The sequence below is a fragment of the Plectropomus leopardus genome, chromosome 11 (genome assembly GCF_026936395.1).
Source record: "Plectropomus leopardus strain MGB_pleo_1.0 chromosome 11, ASM2693639v1, whole genome shotgun sequence".
In the NCBI taxonomy this organism is placed as follows: Eukaryota; Metazoa; Chordata; class Actinopteri; order Perciformes; family Serranidae; genus Plectropomus; species Plectropomus leopardus.
The window spans coordinates 21,765,608-21,784,405 of NC_142186.1; the positions used below are offsets into that span (position 1 = coordinate 21,765,608).

Genomic DNA, 18,798 nt, shown 5'->3' on the forward strand with positions numbered 1-18,798 from the left:
TTGCCAAAAAGGAAGGGGGTCTATCAGAAATTTGGATGTAAAATTTAGTGTCCAACTGATCATCATAAAACTTGTTACTTATATCTTGAAGTCATGAACTGTCATAGGTCTCAATTCTTTCAACTTCTAATAGTCTGTGCAGGCTTGAGCCCTGGTATCACTGATCGCAGCTGTATTATTTTTTTAAGTTTATATTTTAGCCCTATATTTCAACTTGCTCTATTCGATGTCTTAAAGTCAGATTTTGCTTTTCAATTGTGATTTTCTTATTTATTGATATTTAATGAGCATTGCTGGAGGGTGTCTGAGACCTAAAATTGTACTGCCAATGACTGTTTCTTTGTAACTGTTGCGTTTATGATAAAAAATAAAGACCTTGAACTTGGAATTATCAATTATCAGATGAACACAATGGCATTTAGCTGTTTGCACAATCTCCCTCTCACCTCCGTGGACAACAGATACTGAGCTCTTTGAGCTCTAGGGCTCAGGCTGCCTCTAAAGCACGAATATCAATCAACAGAGGGAGCAAGGGAAAGGAGAGGAGGAACAAAGACACACACATGCACAAAGACCAACAGTTTCTGAGAGAAAGAAATGGTCAAAACATAAACTGAATGAGATATCTACAAAAAATGATAGTGAATGATTGTGTACAAGAGGAAGCAACCCATTTGTTTCCACATTCCCAAATTAGAAAGCCATCCAATTCATCTCCTGTTCATACAACTTTCATTATAGAGGCTCGCCTGCACCAGGCGTGCTGAGCCTGCGATTTGAGACAACAATTAATTTAGGCATTTTTGGAGCCTGCCTTCTCATCTTTTAACTAACTGAACATAGACTGTTGCTTGCAATCTGTCCCTCTCTCCAGGCTTTCCATAACAAGAGAAAAAAAAAGCGACAACAAGATGCTGTAAGGCCGAACGTATAATTAACGATGACACCACCCGGATGGTTCCTTTAAATTCCATACCAATTAGGAAAAGGAGTAGTCAGCAAATATTGCTTGTGATATCTTAAACAAGTGCCCCTTGTGGCTGGTTCCACCATGCATTCAGTGGCTTGCATCGGGGACACAGTCACCTGTCAGGCCTCATTTGGATGTGGTGGATTCCACTTTGCATGGTGTTGTCCCAAACCATCTCCCTACACTCGGCCCAGTGTCAGAGATTAATTAGTTTTGTCTGGTTCTGCAGAGGCTGAGAAGCCCAAGCAAGCTAGTCAAGAGAAAGACGAGGAAAACAGTAATGGTAAATCCACAGCAGAGTTTTTGCTATCCAAGCAAAGGCATCACTCGAAGTCCCATGATGCTCAGCAGCAAATTCTGAAAAGCTGAACTCATGCAGCCAACCAATGTTTTGCAAATCCATGTGCAACTTGACTCTATGAGTGAGTAAATATATATTCAAGTCAATTTATAGTTTTACAGAGTCTTGGCTGTATACTTCTTTTACTTCAAATGAACACTGTATTTTAGAACAGCTTGTTATTATTATTATTATTATTAATATTATTATTATTACTATTATTATTATTATTGTACATCATGCATGCTTTCCTGTGACACATGCTGCATGTATTCGAGGTTTACCATCAACATCCCTAATTACTTTTTCTTGAAGGCAGAATTCAACTACGCCAGCTGCCAGCGTCTGAGCTGAATATTGTTTCGTAAAAATATAACAACTCTCATTATTTTCACAGCCGTACTAATGATAATAATGGTAATAAATAAGCAGCGGAAAGGTAATTTCACTTCCCCTTCCTCAAGTTTACTTTACTCAGTTTTGCTTTCTATAGCATTTCAGGATTTTATTTTATTGTCATTTTCTCTCTGTAGTTTTATGAGCTACTGTATATTACAGGATCCTAGTTATCACTTGAACATCTGTCTTTTTGGTGGCTTTAAACACACCTTTAATTAGGAAGTGAAATTTGAGATTTGTTTTATCTTAAAAGACCCTATAGACTAACTTTTGTTTCTTTCAAGGGTATACTTGAAATTAGCCGCGCAGTTGCCAGAAGGAAATGTTTGCATTTTATTTTCTGCAATCCATAAATATATTACATTTGCATGTTTCATATGTATTATATCAACATTTGTAAAGTGATGCAATATATAAGCTGACTTCGTTATTGGGAGATGAAGAGGATGGTGAGTCAGGTGCCAAGCTGCAGACCACTGCCATCAAGTGTTAGTGTCAAGTGTTATATGTTTCCATCAGCTTTTTAGACTCCAAATGTGGGTGTTTTGCAGCAACCAATATGTGATTTTTCGCGGGCTTTTCAAGCCCCAAATATACGCAGGTGCTTTGTAGCGACTTGTGTGTGTTTCCATTGGCTTATTAGGCTTCAAATATGGGTGTTATGTCACGACTCGTCAGTGAATTTCCATCAGTTCTTTAGGCTTCAAACTTGGGTGTTTTAATGCAACATGTCTGTTTCCGTCAGCTTTTTAGGCTCCAAACATGAGTGTTTTGTCGTGACCTGTCGGTGTGTTTCCATTGGCTTTTTAGGCTTCAAACATGGGTGTTTTCTAGTGACCCATTTGTGTATTTCTATTGGCTTATTAGGCTCCAAACATTGGTATTTTGTAGCAGGTAAAATGGCATGAATGTTTCTGCCATGATTGTGCCCCCAAAAACTGGTATTTTAAGCTACAACAATATCTTTTCCTAACCATAACAGAGTGTTTTTTGTGACTATAACCACATATTAACCATACATTGTTGAAGAATAAAGTTTCAATGTATCCCCTACACAATGACTTGCAAATATAGCGTATACAGCAGAAACGTAAAATGGCAACAATTTTTCATGGTGATTGGGTTGAAATTATCAGCTCAAACAAAGCATTGCCATTTCTTTTCATGTAATGCCAACATCATGATATGTAGTTTAGTAGCTATTGAAATGGATAAGTGAACCCTGGTTTACATGGTCCAGTACTTTAAAGTGTTTGTTTCTACATTCTCGTTGTAGCAAACCTAAGCCATTTGATCCGTGTGTTTGTGTGGGATGACAGATGGCCACAGGCGCATGTCCTCCACAAAACACATCAGTGATAAATACTGCAAGTGGTCATAATGATGTCATGTCTTGGCATTGAATTCATCAACTGCCGTCAAAATACAATATGATTATATAAGATGCCATCTGTAAAACTCAGATTAGCATTCAGGCAAGATGTAGGAATGAATCCCATTTTCGGTTTTGCAGACAAGGCAATGAACTCCCACGAACGAGTCAGCAGGGTGGAAGTTACTTGGACCTCGATCAACTTTGAGCGCCCCACAACTGAGAAGCCAGGAGCATGTATTTGCTGGCCGTGACATCCTGTGAATCATCTAAATGTCTGTGGGTGTGGAGCCTGCTGGTGATGCCGGTCTGATCCACTGCACATCTGGCCATGCCCCGAAGTCATAGGCAGGCTGCTGGTGTGGTAGGTGGTAGGAGCCTTTCATAATGGAGCTGCAGCGAGTGGCACAGAGAGGGAAGGTGGCAGAGAGGAGGGGGAGAAAAAAGCCAAGAACAGAAGAGAGAAAAGTGACATAGACAGAGAGCACTTAGGCTGTGATGGCTGATGCTGGAGATTGCTGCCATGCTTTGATTCCTCTGTCACATCTATCTCACTGAAAAGCTGACAAATATTTCTTTCCACAACAAAGAAAGACTGGAAAGTTTTTTATTTCTCTTCAATCTGCCTTGATGAAAGTGAAGTGGTGGAAAGTCAAGGTCAAGCACTCCTTCCATTGTCTCCGTTTTGGCCTGCAGACAAAGGGAATGCCTTTAATTAAGGTGTTGAAGGTGGGTTTAGTGGTGACTGGCCTCTGCCTCATTAATGAGAGGTGGGCAGCCGTTGTAGAGGGCAACTCATCGACTGCATTGATCGCATCAAGAGAAACGTGCGTCACAAATAACGGCACTCACATTCTGCTTTTCTGAACTCTACCTTTGTCTTCACAAGTATTAAGGTATCACCTTGCAGACTTTGATACTACGGGGAAAAATATTATTGCCTTACAAGCTTCACTGATTCTCTTATTATACAGAATTAGATGTTCTCAACAGAGGGACTACAATTTAGCATGTCTTCTGAGAATGCCTAACATGGTTGCCATTGTTACAAAAATAGATATTCAAATTCTCCACTTGCTATCACAGCTTCAGTGCCTGTTTTTCACAGAGCTGCTGTGTGGCAAAGAGGAAAAGAGGAAAAGAGGATGAGATGGTGGCGGGTGGAAAAGGGTGGAGGGATTTTTTCAGCTGTACTCCATATGCTGTGTCATTTGGGGGCTTGCTGGTGTCTGTGTACGCTTGGCAGGTCTTGGCTCCTTCCCTCTCTTCATGGTGTCTGTGCACCCTTTTCTGTCAGCACCCACCTGCCCCTCTGCCTCTAGACCTGGCACCGCACAGCGTTTTACCACTTAGACACCATGAAAAGTGAAATGAACTTGAAAAGATAATTTCCCAATAAAATTATAGATGTGATACACTTTTGTAGTTCCTGGTCATGTAGAAATCCTGAGTAAACTGACTGTTACTTTATTTTGAATTTTTATTTTCTCTTAAAAAGAACTTCACTCCTATAGCACTTTCTGACTCATGATGGGCAGTTGGGGAAAAAAGGTATTAAAAAATTTAAGCACAAGATTCAGCGACATGGTCTTTTTTATTCCACACATTCATCTTTCTAGTCAAAACCTTGGGCTTGCATACATTATCCATTGCTTAACAAAACTGTCGACAGTTTGGTCAGAGATTCAGGTCACCCTAATTGCACTTGCATCATGCACCTTTTACCATGCCCTACGTCTGTCTGTGCTGGAAGAAGGATCCCTGCTCAGTCGCTCTTCCTGACATTTCTACCATTTTTCCCTCTGTTAACTTTTTTTTGTTGTTGTTGGGGGGTTGTTGGTTCCCTTATCTGCCGTGCAAGGACAGAGGGATGTCATATGTTGTAAAGCCCTTTGAGGCTTATTGATATTTGTGATATTGGACATTAGCAAATTGAAACTGAAATGAAATTACTATTTGTACAGCCCTTTGGGGAATGGCTTTTGTTTGTCCTATAATGAACTTTGACTTGACTAAACTGCAAAGCACTTGAGGTTGCATATGGGTATGAAATCTGCTATATAGAAAAATTAGCCTAACCTATAGATCATTTAAATATGGCCCTCAATGTTTAAAATCAGTGAAGTTCTCCTAAAATTCTTCAACAAGGGTAATTTATAGGTATCAAACATTTCTAGAATATTGACCAAGTATCAATTATGTATTATAAAGAATATGATCTGATGTTTAGTTTATCTTTAAACTAGCTGTATCGTAATTCTTAGTGCCACATTCGCCTTGTGTAATTATTGCAGCAGTAGTCACATCCACCCCTACGGTGCATTAAACAGATCTGTCGACCATCTGGAAGCTAACCCCTAAACTTTCAGAGGAAGTTCAGTCCTCCTCACTGTCGGCTTCTGCACAGCAGTAAACAGTCATTTGGTTTTGCTGAATAAAACAGATTTTCAGTTTTTAATTGGCCAGCATCCTCGCGGTGAAAGGAGACAGTACTGCAAATCCAGCGGAAATCTACTCCAGGAACAACCACGGCTTCATTGAGCAATGTCTTATTTGTGCTGACAGGAAATGTCAATGCTGTTGAAAGACCTGCACTAAAAGTTGCTCTGATGGACTGATGTTGTTAAAAACAACAACAATGACAACATCACGGAGCATAAACACGGACCAAATGTACATCTGCGACGCACAGCGATATGTATGGAGAATTTAAAGGGATTTTGCATTACTAACCCCCTGGGTCAATCTGACCGCCTGGGGCAGTTTGGCAGGAAGTGTCAATGCTGCATGCTGTGGGGTTGGATATACTGCGTGTTAAGTTGTACATTTACAGTACAGTTTTTGCCACCTATGCGCAGCACAGCAGAGTTCAAATCCACCACCACCTTGGTATAACCTCAACTGGCTGGGGGATCGGGAGATGCCCTACAAGTGAGGCTGCAGGTGCAAGGTCGACTATAAAGTGTGAAACATGGCCTACTCAGGAATGCTGGCCATAACAATGATATCATCTAAATATTGAAAGTTTTACTCCCCTGATGCCTTAGAGACTTACGAGCCCTCATCGCCACTCTATGTACACCAGTCAATTGCACTTGCAGTTTACATTCATGTCTGTGACAACATAGATGCTTCACACACATCTTTCGGGCAGCACAAAAGATCTATACAATCAGGAAGGTGTGCACCAAAGTTTAGTGTCACAAGTGTTTTTTCCGAACATTATGATGTAACATTAAGGTTGACCTTTGACCTCTTGATTATAAACTGTCATCACCTCACCATTCTGTCCAATTAAACATTTGTGTATGTCATCATAATTAGCACAGGAATTCTCAAGTTATGGCCAAAACCATGATTTGTGAGGTCACAGTGACCTTGACCTTTGACCACCAAACTCTAATCGGTTCATTCTTGAGTCATGTGGATGTTTGTGTCAAAATTCCCTCAAGGGCCCCTTGGGACAATGCATTCACAAGAGTGAGACGAATGCAAGGTCACCGTGGCCTTGACATTTTGACCAATGGAATCTAATGAGTTCAACATTGAGTACAAGTGAAGATTTTTGCCAGATTTGAAAAAAAAAACAAAAAACATCCATCCATGTGTTCTTGAGATGTCGTGTTAACAAGAAAGCGAAGAAATGAGATAACAGTGACCTTGACTACAAAAATCTAATTGGTTCATTGTTGAATCCAAGTGGACATTTGTGTTAAACTGAAAGGCTTATTGTAGATATGATGCTCACGTGAGTGGGATGAACGGACAACCCGAAAACATAATGGCTCCGGCCACAGCTTTCACCGGTGTGGAGACATGATGACTGATTACATGGATGCTGGGTGAAAACAGCTAAACATAGTGCCAGTGCTGTGAGGAGACCTGAGCACAGACGGTGTTACAATGCACTACCTTTGGCCTCCTTTAATATGCTACATCATACTTGTTTACTGAGGCGTTTAATTGACTTGGTTTTAATTTCCATAAGCAAAGATGCAGGGAAAAATGAAATATGATTTGACGGAGAGGAATGACACCAATACATGGAGCTACGTCTTTTGATACCAACATTAATAGATGTAAAACGTGCATGGCCACAGTCCCCCAATCAGACAACTGTGGAAAACATAATGACATTAATTAAAGTCTAAATGGCTAAAACAAGTTACTCTACTACAATACTCCCACATGCCTCTCTCATTTGTAATCAGGTGTTTGTTGTGGTAAATTGCTTCTGCCTTAAAAACAAAAAAAAAAAAACTCCTGACAGGAAAAAAAAGCATTTCATGTCAGCATTTCAATATGGCAACTTGTTCACCACAAGCTTGTATTTGTAGAAACAAACAAAAGAGACTGTAGTGACAAAAAAAGAAAAGAAAAAAAAGACTAAACAAAAGAACACCAAAGACAGAGAGCAGACCTTGATTGCTGAGCAAACACCTCATGTATGAGGCTTTAAAATGGAACCTAATCACAGCGCCCACTTTGGCAGTCACTGTAAGATAAAGCATTTCAAATTACCCCCACATTAAAAAAAAAAGATGTCAATTGCTTTTCATCATTCAACAGTATTGCAAACTGCACAACTCTATTCAGCAAAGCAAAATTACACTGGGCTGTTCGAATGGACTGGTACGTGCTGAATGAAAAGTTTTTCCTCCCTGAAGACTTTAGGAGAAGCATAAATTAAAGGATGTTTTGCTTTCTCTCCCACATTCCTACCTCAAATATGGCTATGATGATAAAATGATGATATCATTAGCTAATTGTTTAGACATAGGGTCACGGGATACCACTACATTCATGACCGCTGCCTAAAAGGTCATACTGGCTCACTGGCAGGGTGTGTACCAAACACTTAAATTTAATGCCTTTTACGAACTTTACAAGTTTTAACCAATTTTATAACTGTTTTTTGGATAAAAATAAATTTAACCTGATGATGGCACTATAAGAAGAAAATGTACCATATGTCATGGCAATCCAATGGTTGTTGAGATGTTTTACTTTCTACAACAAATGTCAGCCTCATGGTAGCACTATGGGAACAGCCAGCTATTGCAATTCACGCAATAGTTGTTGAGATATTTTAGTCTTGACCAAAGTACTAGACCAACCAAATGACCAACTGACATTGTCATCCTTAGAGCCACACCACTATCATGGCTAAAAATGGACTGCTCCTTTAAATCCTTAAGATCATTCCCTTTGCCTCTTTGTTTTGCAGAATTCAATCCACATTCATCTTTCAAAGTGATAAGCTGCCATTGGAGATTTTACAGTTTTGATGTCACTATTCTGGGTTACAGACTGAGTGCGACAGCACGCCACACTTTACTTCAAGATGCTGTGCGCATTTGTGTTTCATTAACAAGTGAATAATAAACTCCAAACAAACAATTCAAACAACTGTGGATCTGTGTGCCTAGAGATTTCATCAGAGGAATGATGGAAAGGTGTTTAGCACATTGGCATTAGTATGCAAACACAGGAGTGTAAGTGTGTGCATTGCAAGCCAGCTGGAGAAAGGAGAAACAGTGACATTGGCTTCAAGTGGAGTTAATGCTGAATATTTCAGCTAGTGTTTTTACATTGAAGAGTGAGGTTCCCTGGAGAGAGCCGGTGATGTGCTCTGATTCAGAATGGCGATACCTGCACTTTCACATCAAGGTAAGTATGAGAAGCATTGATCTGAGAAGGAATCAATCTAACTTATAAAGTCTGTTAGTGTATTATTCATCAATTCATCTGTCAGTCTGTTTGTCTAGCCATATATCCGGCTATCAAAGGCTCTTCCCTGTCACCAATTGAAATCATCTTGAATTTTTCATTTGCTGTTGCCTTTCTTGCCTGGTGACCCCACTGATCAATCAGGTGTAGCGCATGTGAGGCTTCCCATTGTTAAGCAAAGCTATAACCTTCCTGCGCTCATTATAGTGGCTCTAACAGGGCCATAATCACCTATTTAACATTTGGGGGGGGGGGTGAGTTTTAATCTACACTCTCTGCAACCCAGCCCCCCTGGAGGGTTGGGCTGCTGTTAGCTATTAGAAACTTAACAGCTAATTTTGAAAAGAAAATCTTAGTTTAGGGCTTCTCAAAGTTTTGATGAATGACTGCCATTTTAGGGAGCAAGCATATGACTGAGGGCAGCATAGAAAAGGCACCCACACTTTGACTTTGTTATGACATATGACACCATAACATTTTGAATTTATTTTTTGATGATATACTAACAAATTACAAGTGCTTTAACAGTTGGCAGTAACATAGCCTACCTAACACTTCTATTACATTTTAGTTTTTCCTAAATTTCCCCATTTACTACATTTGTAATTAATTAAATATCAAGACAGTACAGTGTTTAACACTGATTGTACCTACCAACAGCAATTGAGCAATGGCTTCTCCTGGGGTACAGCAAAGCGACTTGCAGAAACAACACGTCAAATTGCAGTACAAAGTAAACCACTGGCAACATGTTAAAGTCTGGGAAGAGCAAAATCAGTGATTTCTTCCTAAAAACATTAATATTAGGAAGTGCTTGCAGAAAACACATGAAAAGACTATAAGAACTGTGTAGTGCGGAATTGCGGAGTTAGACTGGTAAACTGTTTTTCCACCATTTCTGTGTCCACAACCTTTTTGGGCAAGCCTAAAAGTATGCTCCATGATGCACCAGAGCCATCCTTAACATAATCCCTCCTTAGCATTTTATCAATATATTGCCATTCATGTGAATATGTGCACATAAACTGACTGACCTGTAGGTTTTCATGATCCCAGATATTGGTCTTCAGCATCAACTGCAACCCATAGATCTGTCTTGACGGTTTTTATTGATGACTGATTCCTTCCTAAAAACAAAAAGAAAAAGTATCTTACCCATAATGATTACACCTAAATTAACATTCATGCTGTATAAAAACAGCAAGCGGGTTTGGCAAGAATGAACACAATAAGTGCCCTAGATTTTTCACAATGCTGTGGTAGTATTTGAGAAATAATCTATTCTTTACTTTGCGCCAAATTACTGGACACTAGAAAACTGCTCTGATGTAGTAAACCCCGTTCAGCAGGTCCAAACCTCGAAAAGACTAATAATATGCAGATGCTATTTGACCCAGGTGTAATTAACATGCCACGCTGCATACATATTCATTAAGCCCTTCTTGCTTAAAGGCACAATAACTAAGATATTTATTGTCTGATAGAATTAAATGACCATAATATATCTGCAGGGCTGGTTCTTTGCCAGCTGGTGATGTCTGGCTTTTAAACCTTATTTGTTTTGGAACAAAAACACCACTTCAGCTGCTAATGTTTTCATCCGCTCAGTGATGCCAGACTGTGCTACAAGCGAATGACCTGCATCGCAAAACATTAGAAAAATACACACTATTTATTCAAAGGGATTATTTTTCTGATAAAATAAAGTTGTTATACATTTTTAATTAATATTGCAAAAGAAAGAAAAAGACGAGGCAGCTGAATGCAGTACTTAATGATACACTTGAGCAGCTCTGTGTCATTGGGCTTTGAGATGCGTTCGCTGTCAAGTCGTACACACCTTTCAAGTGGACTCAAAAAGAAATAAACAAGCTCCAGTACAACAGAGGATTGTGATTTATTTATGTGGCATATTGTCACCTGCTGCAGCATGCTTTACACTCGCAGGAGCAGCAACTCTTTCAAGCGAGTGAATGCGAAGTAAAACATTGATTAGAAGTCATAGCAGTTAGCAATCAGAAAGGAAATGACTTTTCCTATGAATGAATAACATATCAGAATCAATTAATGTGCCGGTGTCTTAATTAACACAAAACAGATGAGAAATTAATAAATATGGTTGTGGAGGGGGAACCTGAAGCAAAGAGTCAAGTGCTTTACTCAGCGCAGGTTGAGAACTGATGTGGAACACAATGAAAACGCTTAATCACAGATTTCCTCTCAATCTTGGCAGAGTTTTGAAAATAGGATTTTATCTTGATGAATCTCTCAGAGAAAACCTTGTCACTTTCAATTTAAAGTATTAATGATAATGAGGTTTAACTATATTTACTGGACAACATGTACATTTTATTAAAGAAGCAGATCGGTTAAAACAGATTTTCCCCTGCATTTTTTCATGATGGGCACAGGTGTGATCAGCGATGTGTCTTGGCTGTCCACTTGTGTTCGGATCACGGATCACGGATCACGGAAACGTATGTTAATACCAGAAGTAAACAGGCTCTTTGTGGTCATTTTGAGTTACTTTATCGTCAGTACTTTGACTGAATTTTGGCAGGTGAAGTAAAGGGTGGCCTCTGACACTTGGGGACACTTTGCCTGACAGGCTCAGTAAACCATTGATGCAGTTGAGACTAAACATAGTCAGAAAAGGAACAACAGCTCCGAAAGTCGTTTTCACTATAAGAACATGAAGAGAAAATATGAATAAGCAGCTGATTATGTGCTGATTATGACTCAATTTAATTAAAGACTAAAAAGAATGGATGTCGTGTTAGCTCTGTTAAAGGTAATTAAAAAAAAAGTGTGTGTGTGTTGCTGAATACTTTATGTTTCTTGTGTTTTACTTGTTTTTTAATAAATAAAAACACAGATAAATCCCCTGTGTGAGGGACCAAGCAAAAAACAACCTGAAAATAACGAGCCCTGATTAAAATGCATTATGTCCAACCGGTTTTCCTCTGGCTCTTTTCCTTGTTAGATTCATAGAGAAACAAAATCCAACACCAGTTTTAATCTAACAACTAGCTGGAGTTTGTTAGGTGAGAGCCATATGGTGCACATTGTGAGACTGTAAAAACCTTTTTTTTCTCCTCTACACTTACATGGTTCTAAACTGATCCACCCTAATCAGATAGTATCAAAATAAAAGTTATTGAACACCATGAAATCACACCTGAAAATGTTGAGACACAAGTGGACTGAAAGTGAACAGTGTGACACAGTGGAGGCTGCAGTCTTGCATGTTCTCCCTCCCGATCCTGCCTCTGTGACACCAGGCAGTTACCCAGTCAGAGTGGTAATGCGTCCAGGGCTCGTGTTGCTGAGCTGATGCTCCCTCTGCCCACCTGCTCACAGTGTGCTCTCCAGAGGAAGGCCTCCCATCGACACTGTGCACGCACCTCCATGATTTATGAGCCATCTGTCGTGTCTGATGTTCCTGTCGCCTAAGACAGGATGTTCCCGGCTGGCATTCTGCACTGCTCTGCGTGGGCACAGCCTGGGTATGCCAAGGTCCACTGTAATTAAATTACGCAGAGTGGGAACAGAGTGGTCCCTATAATGCGAAAAACCTTCAACAGAAGACACAGAGAGGGTGTATCAAAGAATATTTCCGTTTTATGTTAGCATGAATTTCATGTCTGGAGCTTTAGTGCACTATGAGGGATTAAATAAACATCATCAGAACTATTTCCCCCCTCGAATATGGAAAGAATTGGTGATTTCATAAGGAAATGGCCACACAAATTAAAAAATGTAAATTAAACCAAACTAAAACATATGTTGCTAAGGGTCAGGCACAGAACTTGCTTGAGTTTTTCCACAATTTTGCCACTGAGGAGCCCAGGTGTGTCCTCCTACAGGAGACAGAAAGATGCATCAGCATGCACAACATGGCAGCGAAAGAAACACAGAACGCAGAACACAATCCCCAGAGAAAAACAAACACTGAAACACACTGCAGCGAAACCTCTCTCAAACTGTTGTTGTTTTAGCTTAAAACTATTTCTGTAATTAGTGTTTATCTCGAGCAATGTACTAAACAGTGGAAAGTGGAATAGCTCCTGTTTGTTAAGCTGAGGGAGATGCAGCTGACAGAGTCCAGAGTCAGCAATCAAAGGAAACAACCACATTAAAATGTGCAGTGCTCTGTTGTGTCCTGTCTTGTGACATCCAGGCTTGTCCTGTTGTGTCCCACTCAGCGGTTCAGTGTGTTTTGACCTGTTGTTTTCCGGTGCTGTCCTGTGCTGCCCTGTCTTCTCTTGTCTCGTCATGTCCTGTCCTGTGCCTTCCCGCCATGTGCGGAGTTAACCCGGCCTGATCTCTAACACGAGTGGCACTTTACTACAAGGTCAGTGTTTTGTTTGTATTCCAAATTCCCGTCAAAATACAAATTATTCAAAAGCTTAGTTGGTGAATTTGCACACGTTTTGGGATTGCTCAGAATTCTGTGCCTTTTGGGAGACACTGAAGGTTACAATAAAGACGATGTAACTGAATGCTGGATACATTTCAAACACACATGTTGGATAAATTTAAAATCTACATACTGAGAGCCCTGCTTATAATTGACTACTAACTGACCATTAAATGATTATGATAAATTGTCTTAAGCATAACTCTGGAGCTCTATCATGAGGATATGATTCTTGATTCTTTTGGGGGAAATGTAACATGTACATAAAGTTTTAAGTTTTTTTATGATTACAATGATTATGTTTCCCAATGATTATTCTGGACCTTGCATAGCATAGTTACCAGTTTATGAGTTATGCTGCATTCACATGGAATGAGGGAGACCGTAGACGGCAAACCAGATATCATTTTAGTGGAAGAGAGCAGAGCGGTAAAGTTAAGTGAGGTCGGCACAGAATATCTGCAATGCTAACAAAAGACGGCAACAGTTTTAACTTTTTGGATCTTACAAATGGATGATATGTAACTTTCACAAAGAAAGAAAACATATGGACATTACTAAAAGTACAACAAAAACAACAAAACACTGAAGTACTTTTATTTAATAAAATTTATCATTTATCACTTGTACTTTTACTTACTTGTACTTTCTTTGGGAAGCAGCATTACAGCTTACTAAAAATAATGCAGTTTAATAAAGCAAAACTGGAATAAATCCCATCTTCATAAAGGTTATTCTGTTTTTGTTATTTTGTCTACTCCATTTATACCAATTAGGGGAGACTACAGGAATGCTTTTCTGTATAATTCAATACAATTTAACACCACAAACTACATCTTCCAAAAGGGCCATGCAGTTTAATCAACACCTCTCTAAAACAGTTTTGAAATCTTATAATAATGCTAATAATAATGCTAACAATAATAATAATAATAATAATAATAATAATAATAATAATGCTAATAATAATGCTAACAATAATAATAATAATAATAATAATAACGCCTTTAAAAATCAATATTATAAGATAGAATTTTGAATTCTGGGACTTCGGTAGAGGACTCTATCGGTGCTCTCAATAAAAGTAAAAAAAAAAAGAACCGCTAAGTTGTGTATTGCTCCTGGTCACGGTGGCTAACATCTGGCAGCCACGTAAACAGACACTGGATTGATAGGTCCACCTGTGCACAGTCAAAAATAATTCTCTTAGGAAAACATGAACAGCTTTTTGTGTGAAACTAGCTGGCATGACACTGGCTGCTGTTTTTTGTTGTTGTTGTTGTTGTTGTTTTTTAAATAAAAATGCCATGTGTTGTTATCCGTCACATATTTGTAAGTTTTCAAGATAACATTTATACTGCCTTTGCTGTTAACCTGCATAATATTTTGACTCTGTGTTGAAAGAGTCAGAGGGGATCAGTGGTTAAAAAACATCTTAAATGGTAAAGAAGCATTTCAGTGCTTCAGTCAAGAGACTCCATGAGAAGCAGTTTCACGAGTCTCCTTGTAACTTTACAACAATATGTCCCTTTCATGTGTCAATCATTTAAAAAAAAATAATCAAGGTATGTCATTTTAAGTATTTTAGTCTAATTTCACTGAAGCAAACTTTCCACAACACTAAGATTTTTTCCTTCACAAAAAAGGGAAGCGGTTTCATGAGTCTCCTTGTAACTTAATAATAATACGTCTCTTTCAGGTGCCAATCATTAAAAAAAAGTCAATCAAGGTATGTCACTTTTAATATTTTTGTCTAATTTCACTAAAGCAAACTTTCCACAACACTAAGATTTCTTCTTCATAATAGAAGACTGAAAATTGATAAAAGATATCTCCAGCAGAACATTAAGTCCTCTTTGCCAGAGAGGTTACAATTTTTTGTACAAGAGCGGAGGAGCTCATAAAAGACTCCACCACAGTGCCGTGCAAAGGAGCGAAAAGATAGGTTAAGCTTTAGAAAGTGATTGAGGCTGAGAGGAACGGCCTTCACTTGCAGCCGCAGCACCTGGCATCAGATCCACCCTCTCTGCCCTGCTTATTCCCTCAATGACACCCCATTCATCTAAGATCACTGAGGCTTCAGGTAAAGTTGCTTCATTCTCCTCACCCAAAACACCAGACAGGCTCTCTATTGATGCTATATTTATAAGGAGGTAGTTGCAGAGTGAAAAGGGATGATGTGCCTCAGGTTTCCAAAACCTGCACTGTGTCAACCTTCAAGTTCCCCTCAGCACATGAAATATCTGATGTGATGTGCTGCTCTGACACGCACTTTACACTGACATGCATCATGTTATAGAATGAGTGTGATGATGGTGTGCGATCATGGAAAGGGAGTAAAGAGGAGCGTAACGTTCTGACTTGGTCGATGCATGCCTTAGTTTAAAGACTGACTGACTTTTAACTTGTGGGTTCAATTTAACTCTTTCAACTATTGTTGCAGGCATTTCAGGCAAAACTTCACAAGTTGAGGGTACAACACCCAGCAGACCATCCTTTCATCCATCTACCCATACCAACAGAATACGCATTAAAGCTACTGTTGCATGGTGAGCACAGACTGCTACATGCCATAGCCATATGGTGTACTCAGTACTCATTGTGTACAAAAAGTTTGGCATTCTTGTTGCTGACATCATGATTTCAAAAAGTTAACACATTTTAAAGTGTGAGCGGTTCGATGTGCTCAAACAAATTAGTGTCGTCCATGTTTGAACCTGTTCAAAATGGCGTCTTCTTTTTACTGCTTAAATAAGCTCTAAAAGCTAGCATAGTTTCGTGGCAAAGTCCTCTCGCACCACACCTACTCAAAAAAATCTGCACAACACTGGAGGCACAGCAGGCCTGGTTTCCATAACCTCAAAAAGTATAGACCACTGGCAGTAAACAGGGTTTCCCACATATGTAGCGACCTGCCACGATTAAAACATCTGCCACCATGTATTGATTTTACAGTTTTGGAGCTGGGTCGTTCATAGGAGTGCTATTGGAATATATATGCCGTTCGATTATTGATTGCGCCACACTCGTGGAGCAGCAGCTTCCCCACTTATCCATCATTCTGATCAGCCCTGACTGCATCAACAGATCAGTTATACAACCAGAGATTTAAACTGAAGTAACTTTAAGTGGAACAGTTAATTTTGCTCTGTTTTTTTAACTTCTGTCTTATTACTCCTATTGTTTGTTTGTTTTCGACACTGATTGTGTGCAATGTTGTACATGAATGTCAATAAAAGAAAAAATTGATCACAAAAAAAGATAAATAAATTGAAAATTAAACTGCAACAGTCAAAGTTGGGGCGATAAGACAACCATAACAGAGACACAATCGATTGCACACTTTTCAGACAGTCTCTCAAAGACTTTCATGATGTTGCACTTGGTCTCATACAAGAAAAAGACACGTGAAGTGAAAAACAAATCCAATTTTGGAAATGTCTTACTACAGAGTTCTTTTGGAAAGCAACCTATGTAAGTATGTATATTTGCATGTATACAGTATAAGGGATCTATGTGCAGGGTCTTTTTTTTCAGGTAATGCGTTCAAGCGTACGCAAAGAAATGTAACTTGACTTTACAATTTTGCAATTTCCATTGGTGAGACAAGTGCTTTTCCACAAAATTATTTAAATGTCGAATGTAGGCAGTTTAACAATAACAACAACACTAGAAGTTAGCATGCTGAGGGAGAGGAGACAACATTATGATTCAATGAACTCTGTGTCTCTTTGTTGTCTAGCCTGAGGCGATGTGAGAAGCTCCTGAGGAAACATCTGGCATATCAAGGAGACAGATTTCTCCGTCTCACTTTTCCACATATCCAAACCAAATCCATGAACACAGGGTGTTGATGACTGCCCATAATGCCTCCTCGCTGCACCGCAGCTTGCACCAAAAATAGTCTAAGTCACATGATCATGATCAGCCTCCTTATGCTGCAGATTCTTCAATGCGGTACACAAAACCTTCAGAGGTGTATTTCATAAATGAAGACTTAGTAAATGTTACGTTGGAATGAGTTTCATTAAATTAAACAGTCATTTTTAATGTAAGATAAATAAAACCACAAAACTAGTAGTTAACAGTGTTTTTTGTTTGTTTGTTTGTTTGTTTTTGTTTTTTACCTGAGAAGATGTGGCAGGAACATCTGTGAGCCTGCACTCTATTTGAGGGGAAGTTTTAGCATGAGGGATTTGTAAGATGGATCGATATGCTGCCTGCAGGCTAAGATAGTGACATGGGAGACAAAGAACAAGGCTATTCCCTTAAGGAATTGCCTGGAGCACGCTGCGAATGAACTTCAATAATGTTTCAGTTGAAACACGAATTGGCTCACAATATCAATGAAAACATCTTATGCAGTGAGGTGCATACACAGCAGAAGTGGGACATCCACAGTATGCCCCTGAGAGGGTGTGACACTGAACTCCACCAAATACCCTTTTTCGCAAAGTTTGAACGTTTGCCCCCCTTCAGAAAATGGAGGTCTAAAGGTTAATTATTTGGTTGCCCAAAGCAATGTAGCACAGGAATCATTCCTCTACACTAAACTACAGTTTTCACATTTTTTGTCACCATGCTTCACTCTAAATTTAATATTCTGAGCTTTCAAAGTGGCCTTAAATTAAACTAAATTCCTCTTTTCATAGAATGACACCAACAACTTCGTTGAAATTGTCCCATTTGGCTCTTCTACAACAGATGTTGCCCCGTATGAAAGATGGTAAAAAAAAATTAAAAGTCTGATCTTCAAAGATAGGCTGGTTTTGCAGGATTAAGAATAAAATGCACCAAATCTACAGGCTATATTATACATTTAATGTAAACAAATGGGTCTGGCTGCTCAGAGGAGTTGATTTGACAAGTTAGGTCACCTGTTCAGCCAATTACACCACAAACTCATACCATGTCAAGCTGTGTTATCCAACTACAACAACGTCCAGTCCAGGTTACCCACGAACATCCCATGGATCTATCACATCCTGTTTACTTTGTTTCATCAACTGCTAAACCTGATTATTATGTGAACACGTACACCGTAAAACTCCTGCAACAGCAGCAGCACTATTAACATCAAAACTAAATATGCGCCTTGACTTCACATCTAATTACTCCAATCAGTCTGAGGTAACATTTAAAATCTTTCCTGCCAAATGGCATACAAATGAGACCCACTGGATTTTACCAGCCGTATCTCTGCACATATGTTGTACTCATGTCTGCTGACTGGATATTTCAGTAATGACAGGAATATAAAAAGACACATGGCCTTCCATCCTGTAACAGTCTATAAAAATGCTGGTGGCTCTGTGAGAGCGTTCTTAAACAAAAGATAACATGCAGGCTAACCATATACTGTATAAAAATAATGGACGTAGCCACTGTGACGTCACCAGTTGGTTTGTGGATTCACCTCCTATACAGTTGTCAGAAATGGGGAAAATAGTAATACAGTAGGCTTAGGCAGTATCACAGCATTACGGGGGAATGCGTCTCAACACTAATACTGTCATATATTTTGACATTTCAGGAAGTAGAGGTATGAAAAAATTAGATACCACAAG

The 18,798-nt window shown here is 39.2% G+C and overlaps 1 long non-coding RNA gene across 1 annotated transcript in view; it reads right to left on the reverse strand.

Annotated features, from left to right (window-relative positions):
- Positions 1 to 2,133: 2,133 nt before the first annotated feature.
- Positions 2,134 to 18,798, reverse strand: part of LOC148188257 (uncharacterized) — a 68,146-nt gene continuing 51,481 nt past the window's right edge. Inside the window, exons 2-3 of the long non-coding RNA XR_015778056.1 lie at positions 9,846 to 9,938; positions 2,134 to 3,474 (exon numbers count right to left, since the gene is read on the reverse strand). This is a non-coding gene — a long non-coding RNA (uncharacterized LOC148188257). The remainder of the gene's footprint in view (positions 3,475 to 9,845; positions 9,939 to 18,798) is intronic.